The following is an 11718-nucleotide window of genomic DNA, read 5'->3' as shown; positions in this document are numbered from 1 at the left end:
GCACACTGTAAAGGACAGAAGCACATGAAAGTATGACATAAATTATTCCAATCATGCAACTGCTATTAATGTCACAGTCTTGCATTGACTTGTAAAGTAATTTTGTGACAATTGTTTTAGAAATCGTAATAAAAAATCATCTAAAGATTCCTGAAGTAATCTAACAGACATGACAAACATGAAAACCACATTGATGTGCCACGAATGTACAGATTAGAAAGAAATGTTGCCATGCATTTTGCAGCACTGAATCTTAATACAGAGAGATCAGTTACCTGTAGTGATGTTTAGTTCAGTGATCTGAACGTCACTTATTCCAAGCGGTAAAATGAGATTCTTCAGAAGGTTTCTCAGTTGAGTAAGGACCACTGCATCCAGAGTGCCAATTTCAATCTCAACCATATATTCAGTGGGAGTTGGAGGCACTGCAGACATCAATGTAAATAGTGACAGGTATAAGTATTTATGACATTGGTCTGGCTAAGCGCCACAATTCAATGTGAGATGTTTCTATACCATTTTAATACTTTCAAGGTTATACAATTAACAATTAAAAATAATCATCAATTAATATTTCAAAAGAGATGAACAACATCTGTTTTAAATTATTTCAATTAAACCTTGTTATTTAAGCTATGTGCTCAGGTCCTGCTGTACAAGGATTCACATGTATAACTGGGAAGTTTATGTAGGTCTAGAATCTATATTACGTATTTCCTGATGCATATACTCAAGTTCAGGCCTATACTCTTGAGATTCATTAGCACTGAAAAGGTGGTTGTCAAAATCCTAAACAGATATTTATTCTCTGAGTAAACAATCTATGCTTCTCAATCAAGTAAACTTCACGAAGTGCAAGCCTAGCTAAAGAACCCTTGTAGCAGTGAAGGTTAGGTGCCTTGTTCAAGGGCCCAACAGTGTGTATTGAACCCACAACTCTGTGATCAATAACCTAGCTCTCTAATCACCTAGTCAGCACTGCTCCATATGTGCTCAGTAAAAGTGGTCCTGGTCAGGTAAAATATCTGCCTCTATTCAGCTATGCAGAGAAGTTTAGTTTGGTTTTTCAGACTAAAGAAAGTCATTCTAAACACTTAAACTTGTTGACATAAAACAGATGAAGATTGTCATGCCTTTTGATAGGTTAAAGAGATGAGAAAAGTGAATGTCTTATTCCAGTGTTTGTTAGCACATGACTGTCCAAGACAGAAGATACAACCACTTTAACTAATTCTGTTAGATAAGGCCAATACCATTCACAGTCATGTCACATGATCAACCATGAAAGCAGACAGATAAATCTAAGAATTGTTATTTACCTGTTGTTGGCATTGGACATGATGTGATATCTAGAAAGAAACAAAAACTAGAAATTAACTCCCCATTTAAGCCTCCAGTGTGTTTCTACTTTCTTATCATTGATGAAATACATATAATGTTCATTGTTTATGTGAAGATGAGGTGGAAAAAAGGACCACTGTTTGCATTACAATTAATATAAAACATAAGTTTAAAATAGTAACCAAACAAAAGACAAGTAAACTGTTTGGGCAGGAATAAAACAGATGAGAATTAGATTCTGACAAGTGGAAAAATTCAGCATTTTCCTCCTGATCTCTATGTGTACTTTCTCCAGTATGCAGTCAATTTTACATTTAAAACACTTTCATTTTAGTTTCTCATATTTTAAAAAGAACAAAACCCAATTAACAGAAACACACTTAAAGTAGAAGACATTGGGAAGTTATGAAATTCGATGAGTAAACATGTTTTACAAAAACTTCTCTAACATTTTCTTAGATCACGTCCATGAAGTATTAACTTGCTTTTGGCAATAATGAAACTGTACGCCTGAATAGCTTGTTGTTGCTTTTTTTACACGAGACACATTTACCAGAGAAAATAACTGTTGTTAATGCAATAAAAATGTAATGCTGAATGGGAATGAATAAAAAAGTAAAGGGAGACAACACCACATTTTTCACATGTGCTTCCTGTTGTTCCACATCATACGTACTGGTCAGCTCTGTCAGTGGTCTGCAGAACTGTCCATCATTGGGAATACCATTGATGCATCCACATGTGTTATTACTGATCATGTCACAGTTTCCATATGCTGCGCATATGTTACATGGCCAGAAATACTGATCCTCACATCTGCACTGGTATGCAGTGTTGTTTAAAAGGCACACTGTAAAGGACAGAAGCACATGAAAGTATGACATAAATTATTCCAATCATGCAACTGCTATTAATGTCACAGTCTTGCATTGACTCGTAAAGTAATTTTGTGACAATTGTTTTAGAAATCGTAATAAAAAATCATCTAAAGATTCCTGAAGTAATATCACAGACATGACAAACATGAAAACCACATTGATGTGCCACGAATGTACAGATTAGAAAGAAATGTTGCCATGCATTTTGCAGCACTGAATCTTAATACAGAGAGATCAGTTACCTGTAGTGATGTTTAGTTCAGTGATCTGAACGTCACTTATTCCAAGCGGTAAAATGAGATTCTTCAGAAGGTTTCTCAGTTGAGTAAGGACCACTGCATCCAGAGTGCCAATTTCAATCTCAACCATATATTCAGTGGGAGTTGGAGGCACTGCAGACATCAATGTAAATAGTGACAGGTATGAGTATTTATGACATTGGTCTGGCTAAGCACCACAATTCAATGTGAGATGTTTCTATACCATTTTAATACTTTCAAGGTTATACAATTAACAATTAAAAATAATCATCAATTAATATTTCAAAAGAGATGAACAACATCTGTTTTAAATTATTTCAATTAAACCTTGTTATTTAAGCTATGTGCTCAGGTCCTGCTGTACAAGGATTCACATGTATAACTGGGAAGTTTATGTAGGTCTAGAATCTATATTACGTATTTCCTGATGCATATACTCAAGTTCAGGCCTATACTCTTGAGATTCATTAGCACTGAAAAGGTGGTTGTCAAAATCCTAAACAGATATTTATTCTCTGAGTAAACAATCTATGCTTCTCAATCAAGTAAACTTCACGAAGTGCAAGCCTAGCTAAAGAACCCTTGTAGCAGTGAAGGTTAGGTGCCTTGTTCAAGGGCCCAACAGTGTGTATTGAACCCACAATTCTGTGATCAATAACCTAGCTCTCTAATCACCTAGTCAGCACTGCTCCATATGTGCTCAGTAAAAGTGGTCCTGGTCAGGTAAAATATCTGCCTCTATTCAGCTATGCAGAGAAGTTTAGTTTGGTTTTTCAGACTAAAGAAAGTCATTCTAAACACTTAAACTTGTTGACATAAAACAGTTGAAGATTGTCATGCCTTTTGATAGGTTAAAGAGATGAGAAAAGTGAATGTCTTATTCCAGTGTTTGTTAGCACATGACTGTCCAAGACAGAAGATACAACCACTTTAACTAATTCTGTTAGATAAGGCCAATACCATTCACAGTCATGTCACATGATCAACCATGAAAGCAGACAGATAAATCTAAGAATTGTTATTTACCTGTTGTTGGCATTGGACATGATGTGATATCTAGAAAGAAACAAAAACTAGAAATTAACTCCCCATTAAAGCCTCCAGTGTGTTTCTACTTTCTTATCATTGATGAAATACAAATAATGTTCATTGTTTATGTTAAGATGAGGTGGAAAAAAGGACCACTGTTTGCATTACAATTCATATAAAACATAAGTTAAAATAGTAACCAAACAAAAGACAAGTAAACTGTTTGTGCAGGAATAAAACAGATGAGAATTAGATTCTGACAAGTGGAAAAATTCAGCATTTTCCTCCTGATCTCTATGTGTACTTTCTCCAGTATGCAGCCAATTTTACATTTAAAACACTTTCATTTTAGTTTCTCATATTTTAAAAAGAACAAAACCCAATTAACAGAAACACACTTAAAGTAGAAGACATTGGGAAGTTATGAAATTCGATGAGTAAACATGTTTTACAAAAACTTCTCTAACATTTTCTTAGATCACGTCCATGAAGTATTAACTTGCTTTTGGCAATAATGAAACTGTACGCCTGAATAGCTTGTTGTTGTTTTTTTTACACGAGACACATTTACCAGAGAAAATAACTGTTAATGCAATAAAAATGTAATGCTGAATGGGAATGAATAAAAAAGTAAAGGGAGACAACACAACACATTTTTCACATGTGCTTCCTGTTGTTCCACATCATACGTACTGGTCAGCTCTGTCAGTGGTCTGCAGAACTGTCCATCATTGGGAATACCATTGATGCATCCACATGTGTTATTACTGATCATGTCACAGCTTCCATATGCTGCGCATATGTTACATGGCCAGAAATACTGATCCTCACATCTGCACTGGTATGCAGTGTTGTTTAAAAGGCACACTGTAAAGGACAGAAGCACATGAAAGTATGACATAAATTATTCCAATCATGCAACTGCTATTTATGTCACAGTCTTGCATTGACTCGTAAAGTAATTTTGTGACAATTGTTTTAGAAATCGTAATAAAAAATCATCTAAAGATTCCTGAAGTAATCTAACAGACATGACAAACATGAAAACCACATTGATGTGCCACGAATGTACAGATTAGAAAGAAATGTTGCCATGCATTTTGCAGCACTGAATCTTAATACAGAGAGATCAGTTACCTGTAGTGATGTTTAGTTCAGTGATCTGAACGTCACTTATTCCAAGCGGTAAAATGAGATTCTTCAGAAGGTTTCTCAGTTGAGTAAGGACCACTGCATCCAGAGTGCCAATTTCAATCTCAACCATATATTCAGTGGGAGTTGGAGGCACTGCAGACATCAATTTCAACAATAACTATTTGGAGTTATTTGTGGCTTAGTTAAGTGACTAAGAACTTAAATATCTCAAATATCACTATTTTTATCAGGAAGAAGGGGTGTAATGGAGACATTTTAATTTACCTGTGGATGATGGTGTTGATAGTATTGGACATGCTGTGTTATCTATAAAATGAAAACAAAATATATTGAATACTGACCAATGTATTATTATTAACAAACATGTATCATTCATTATTTATGCTAATAAAACAGATTGCATGATTTAGCAGGAATAAAGCTGGATTGAGTAATTAAAAACTTGTTTAAAGCCACTTCACTGTATCTTAATCTAACATAATATTACAATTTATAACAATGTTCAAAATAATGATTTTTTTTTTTTTAAATATAGAACATCAGTTCATTACATAAGTTCATCGCACAATACATTTTACTGTGGTACACATAATATATTGCAGAGTATCAATAGCCAGTGTCCATCAGCTAGTTTCATTACACTGGTGAATATTCTCATTGCATTAGCCATTGTGTGTCTAAATTTAAGTAGTGATAGGACCTGCGGTGCTGTTGCCTCTGGTCTAATTGAGCACTGCTTGGGCAGCTGCATAGTGATGTAATGTGATGTAAAGTTATCTAAGAAAAGTACTCCTTTCCTTTTCACACTACAGTTATACAATACAATACCAATACACCATTATGCATTTTGGAAATCAGTTCATCTTCCACTCACTAAAATATTCACAGTACCAGAAATGTTGACCAAATCTTTGGCATTCTTTTTTCTAACCCTAACCCTAACCCTAACCCATTCAAAAATGAACAATTTAAGTCTGACAAGTATGTATGATGTAGAACAAGTCTTAAACATTGTTCTTAAAATTGGACCCTTGTTGGACTACAAAACAGATAAGGACCCAGATAAAGATATAGACCCCACCAAACATCTTTGTCTACTCTGCAGTGAGTAGATTTACACGCATAGTGATAATATGATCATTATCTGTTTTTCGCAGTTACCAAATTATATTTGTCACATGTAGTGGTCATGGCGGTCAAACAACATGTAACAATGAATCAGATTAAGCCTGTTACTGAAATCCAAGGAAGATCATGTGATTTTAGTCAAATACACATGTATTCAATCTATGCTATATAATAAAACATGTCTGAAGAGACTGAATGAGGCTGAACAGGTTGACTGGTAAATATTTATCACATAATGAAAAGGCCTCCTTTATATGTGTTTTTTATAGCTCAAATGTTTTATAGCTCATACTTACTAGTCAGCTCATTCGATGACTGGCAAAACTGTCCATCGCTTGGAATACCACTGATGCATGCACATGTGTCATTACTGATGCTGTCACAGTGACCATATGCAGAACATTTGTCACATGGCCAGAAATACTGATCCTCACACTTGCACTGGTAAGTGTTGTTCAAAAGGCACACTGTGAATTAAACACAACAAAATGACTCAATTTCAGATAAAGCAGAACTGTTGTGTTTTTGATGTAAAGAAGTAAAGAATTACTCACACTCTTGGTAAAGATGAACAAAAATAGATTATGAAAAATGTGGTGTGCACTACCTTGATCTTGCATTTAAAATATGAAAAAAAGGAATAATTAAAAGAGAAATAATTTCAGTAAGAGTGTATTTAAATTGGCTGTTGAAGTTCTGATATTTTGGAGTCAACTTTGATTCTGACTCCAAATGATTCACAACTGTTTTATTCATTCCAAAAAAAATCCAAAAAGATTTGGCAAAATGTGCAATATTACTTGACAATAAGTGAATACACCGTTTAAGTTGGTCTGCAAGGACAACGTTGCCTTATATGACCTTTTAATCAGGCTGTCAGCCCTGCGCGCCCCCCCCCACTCCCGCCCCCACACCCCCAGGGGCGGCTTCGGGCCGCGGTACACAGGCTCCTTGGGACTTTTCAGTCAATGTTGTGTTAATTTCAATGTTCACGTACTTTCGGTTTCCCCCGTTGGTTTTTTCACTAAGGACTTTTATGTTGACAGCGGTCGCAGTAAGACGCCATGTTTTCTGTTTAGTTCTGATTCGTTTCACCTGAGTGCTGGGGTACAAAAGGAGCAAACGCAGATGCCTCGGCGCCGAGAATTACTCTTGCGATGCCAAGCTGTAAGGTTGGCTTCATGTTCTCGAGACTTCTAGGGAGGTCTACGAGTTCAGTAGTATATGCTCTATCGGAGCGGTTTCACGTTCAGGAGTTCACTGTCTGGTTCACCGGTTGGTCGCCAGGGAGATTTGGCGTCCGGTTCCCTAGCACCTGAGTCGAGTAAGTTCATCAGCGCCTGACGAGCGCGGTTTTGGGGTGAGGCTTTTGTTAGTTTCGTTGGTTCCTTTGCGTTCTAGCCTTCCTTCCCCCCCCCCCCGTTTGATTTGTCCCCTCTCGCTTTGCTCCCGGACTACTTTCCAGCCTCAGGTGGTCTTGAGTTGTCTTTCAGTTGTCACCTGTTTGTTTTCTGTTTCTGTTTATTGGACCCTGTACTTTGCTGCCTCGTTTTTGTTGTATTTGTTTTTGGTTTCATTATTAAAGACCATATTCTTGCATTGCTCTGTCCCTGCGAGTGTTCGCTTGTCTCGCCTAGCCAGCATGACACAGGCATTAAGCTTACTGTGATGAAATTTGAGTTGACTTTTGCTTTGTGACATGTGAAACATGGTGCACATGCACACGGTCAGCAACAATTACTTAAACGTTTGATTTCAATTGAAAATTGATATTAAACCATGACTTTATGCTGTTGAGCCCAAATTCTGACCCTGCAATCTAGCTATGCGCCTCAGCAGAAATCAAGATTCATCAGACCAGACTGTTTTTCCAGTCTTTAACTACACAGTTTTGGTAAGCCTGTGCCCACTACAGCCTCTGCTTTCTGTTCTTGGTGGACTAAAGTGGAGTATTCTAAGATACTTTGCCGCTCACTATGATTGTACAGAATAGATATCTAAGCTGTTGTCATTTTTCTGTCAGCTTCAACCGTTTTGACTATTCTTCATTAAGTACTATAATCAACAAGGCACTTCTGTCTGCAGAACTGAGACCCACTGTTTCTTCTTTATTGTACTATGCTGAGTAAACCCTAGAGACCCTTGTGCTAAAAATCCCAGATGATTGGCAGTTCTTTTTAAATGTGATTAAATAAATGTGATTAATCACAATTATTCCTGTGCTTAACTTTATCAGTGATGCCAGTAACACTGAAAGGCACTGTAGATCATTAATGACAAACATATTCTCATTATATTCTCCAGGAATAGGGCAATTACCTGTGGTAATATTAACTTCAGTGATCTGAGTCATATCACTGCTTACGACAGGTAAACTGAGTGTCTTCAGAAGTTCTCTCAGTGCATCAATGACTGCTGCATCCGTTGTGTCAATCTCAGTCTCAACCCTATATTCAGTCAGAAGTGGAATGACTAGGAAAAACATAAATGACAATCTATTAGAATTACAAAACAGGAAGAAACAGGAATCTGGTGGAAGAAATTGCTCTGTCATTAGCTCAGCAGGTATTCTGTTATTTAACACAGTTAAATACAGGGTCAGCTAAACTGGGAAAGTATTTAAGCCACTGTAGTGTGTTGAACAAAATGCACAACTTGTGCAAAGTGTTAAGCTATGCTATCACATTGTGGTCTAATTAACCCAACTAATGCAGAAACTTTATCATTTTCTTTCCAATTATTTCCTATTATAGAATTAGGCTTCAGCATTTGAGGCATTTATATTATAGATTCCATTTTCGAAGTACACATTATTTAAGTTTTGGTTCAAAAATCACTGGTCGAGTTACATTTAAAGTCAATTGGTTTCATTTTGTATTAATTTAATTTTGTGCCAAGCAACCAACCATGGTAACAATCAAATAGCTTGGCATCCTACTGAACCAAATGTTAGTTATTGAACATTTGGATTAATAGTGTAGGTGTATTTATTTGTCATATTTTATAAGTGAGGTACTTTTTCAATCTATGCTGTGCACCATGTGCAGCAGTGGTCTGTGATAAATTTAAAGATTAAAAGTATTTATTTCCTTATCAATCACAAAGTATAAAAAATAGATATTGCCTTAGTTTAAAAAACTATACCTTGCTACTTTACCTAGTAAAGCCTAAACAGAGAAGATTTATTCATGAATAATAAAATATCTGAACTGAAATCAGGATCAGTTACAGTTTCCTTGCCTTTAACTTCATAAGACAGTTTAAGATAAACGTCAGTTAATCTCAGATACAGGGACATCTAGTGGCAACTGTGACATTATCTGGGTATAGTTTAAACTGCAGCTTTCAAAGACACAGTGGTGGAGTTTAAGAGCCCACATGACTAATTCAGGAAAAACTCATATTAAACTCCAAACCACAGCTAAACTAATGACAGTGCAATTGCCCTGTAAAGTAGAATTGTATGTAAAGTATTATATGTTTCAATTCACAGATGTTGAATTTGTCTGTTCAACAGGTGTTACATTTACCTGTTGTCGGGGGTGGAGTTGCACAGGTAGTATCTGTACGTCAGAAGAGTTTTAAAGAGAAATAACATTTTAAACACAATAAGTGGCAACACTTCATAAATACAAGTTGCATTTCAATATAAATTTAGTCACATTACATTACTATTTTAGAATTTTTTTTTTTTTAAAGCAAGCATTCAAAAGGAAGACTCTCCTTATAAACACTACTTTTAAGGTGAAAACATGTCCATGGTATGGAAGAAATGTTAAATTTGAGTGGACAAACTCAGACATTTATAATGTATAGTGTAATATCTTGCTTACATTACATAATAAACAAAAAAGAATTACAAATATTGTGCTCCACAGTTGGCAATTTTTAGATACAATACCTTGTACCTACACTTACTGGCCATTTTATCAGATTTCTCTACCATATATCATAGGTGCTCATTGTTACTATACAATCTGGCACAACTTGAAGACCACTATTAAGCAGATATAACCATTCAGCTTGTACATACTTGTCAACTCTGTGACTGGTTGGCAGAACTGTCCATCACTGGGTATGTCATTAATGCACCCACATGTAGCATTGATGATGCCATCACAGTTTGTGTTTGCTGTGCACTTGGTGCATGGCCAGGAGTACTGGTCCTCACACTTGCACTGGTATCCAGTGATGTTCAAGAGGCACACTGTGAAACAAACAAACAAAAAAACACCCTCCAGCATCTCAAGAAAGCAATGGAAAAACATGACAAACATTAACTCTACACACTAATTTGAGAGTATAGAAGACACAGTTTTAATAACTTAATTAAAATGAATTATCTTTATATATATTTTTTCTTGAAGTCCAATTGTACCATTTGTGTGGGTTTATATATACTAACAGCATATTTTAGTTAATAGCTTTACATGATCAATTTTCAACCTCTCTGTGTCTTTTAGAATGAAATAAGCATTTTTTTAAACTATAACTAGACACGTATGTACATGAGCTCTGTTATAACTGCTGGCCTTGGATTGAGCCTAATTTTAAAAGCAGTCAAGGCTAAAAATCTTTTATATATTTCAGTGTGAATGGGCGGGGGCTAAACTGCTATAAACTAAATATGCAGATATACAGTCAAGCCGGCTGATTTGCACACCCCCCTTAACCTTTGTCACATTACATACTAATTTTACAGTGAATTCATTTTTTGCCTGAAATATCTCTATGTTGTCGTTATCATGTTGGAAGGTAAACCTTTGCCCCCAGAATGAGGTCCAAAGTGCCCTGCAGCAGGTTTTGTTCAAACAATCTCTGTGAACTTAGCTGCATTCATCTTTCCCTTTATCAGGACTAGTCTCCCTGGTGATGACATCTCCACATCATGATGCTACCACTTTAGTAGGTGTTATTCAGGGGTTAGTTCTTGGTCCTGTCTTCTTTATAATATACTCTTATACCATTCTGACTTACAAAAGATTACCCAATTATTACATTCTACTTCTTACCTGTTGTAAGGTCCATATCTGTGACTTCTGTTAGGTTATCATATGGAAATGGGAAACTGAATCCTCTTAGAAGGCTCCTCACTTCATCTATCACTGCAGTACTTGTAGTGTTCATTTCAATTTCAACCATGATGTCCAAAAATGGTAGTTCTATAAAGAAGACAAAATTTATGTTAAGAAATGCAAGCAAATGTAAATCAAACTTTTTACTTTCTCTTACCATTTTTTGGCACACACATCTGTCCATTGCTTGGAATGCCACTGATACAGCCACATGTACCAGTAGTTACATGATCACAAGCTTCATATGTGGTACAGTAATCGTATGACCAAGCATATGGATCCTCACATACACACTGGTAATTAGTTCCATTTGGCTGGCACACTGGGGATTATACAAAACAATAGAGTATGACACAACAGTCTGATAATCCACATTCAATTTAGATCGTGTGTGAGTTGCTTCTCTGATAACGTGAGGTACTTCACCACGAGAGTCTCAGCATTCTGCGCTAGACAAGACCAAGTAGGCAAGTATTGCTGCTAGGGATGTCTTAATACTTTTTCAACCAATGACTTTTTCAACCAAATTTTTTAATTATTTATTTCTGCTTTATTGGCATGTTTAAGTTTGATAGATAGTCCATATTGATGACATGGCTAGCAGTTCCAGAATGCCATATATGAACAAAATGGACAAAATAACAGAATATCAGGGTGCATCATTTATCAACCCCTATTTACCCCCCTAAGGTCTGGGCTTTGACTAGATCATTTTTATACATTTACATGTTTCCCCTTAAACCAAGTGTTTATATTGAATTTGTTTTTCACAGTGTTCTGGCATACAGAAAAAAGGCATATTTCAAGAACTTGTAGGTGTAATTTTGACAGGTGGATCAGGTTTACCTGTTG

The sequence above is a fragment of the Salminus brasiliensis genome, chromosome 1, assembly GCF_030463535.1.
Source record: "Salminus brasiliensis chromosome 1, fSalBra1.hap2, whole genome shotgun sequence".
Classification (NCBI taxonomy): domain Eukaryota; kingdom Metazoa; phylum Chordata; class Actinopteri; order Characiformes; family Bryconidae; genus Salminus; species Salminus brasiliensis.
Note: the sequence above shows the minus strand (reverse complement) of the source record.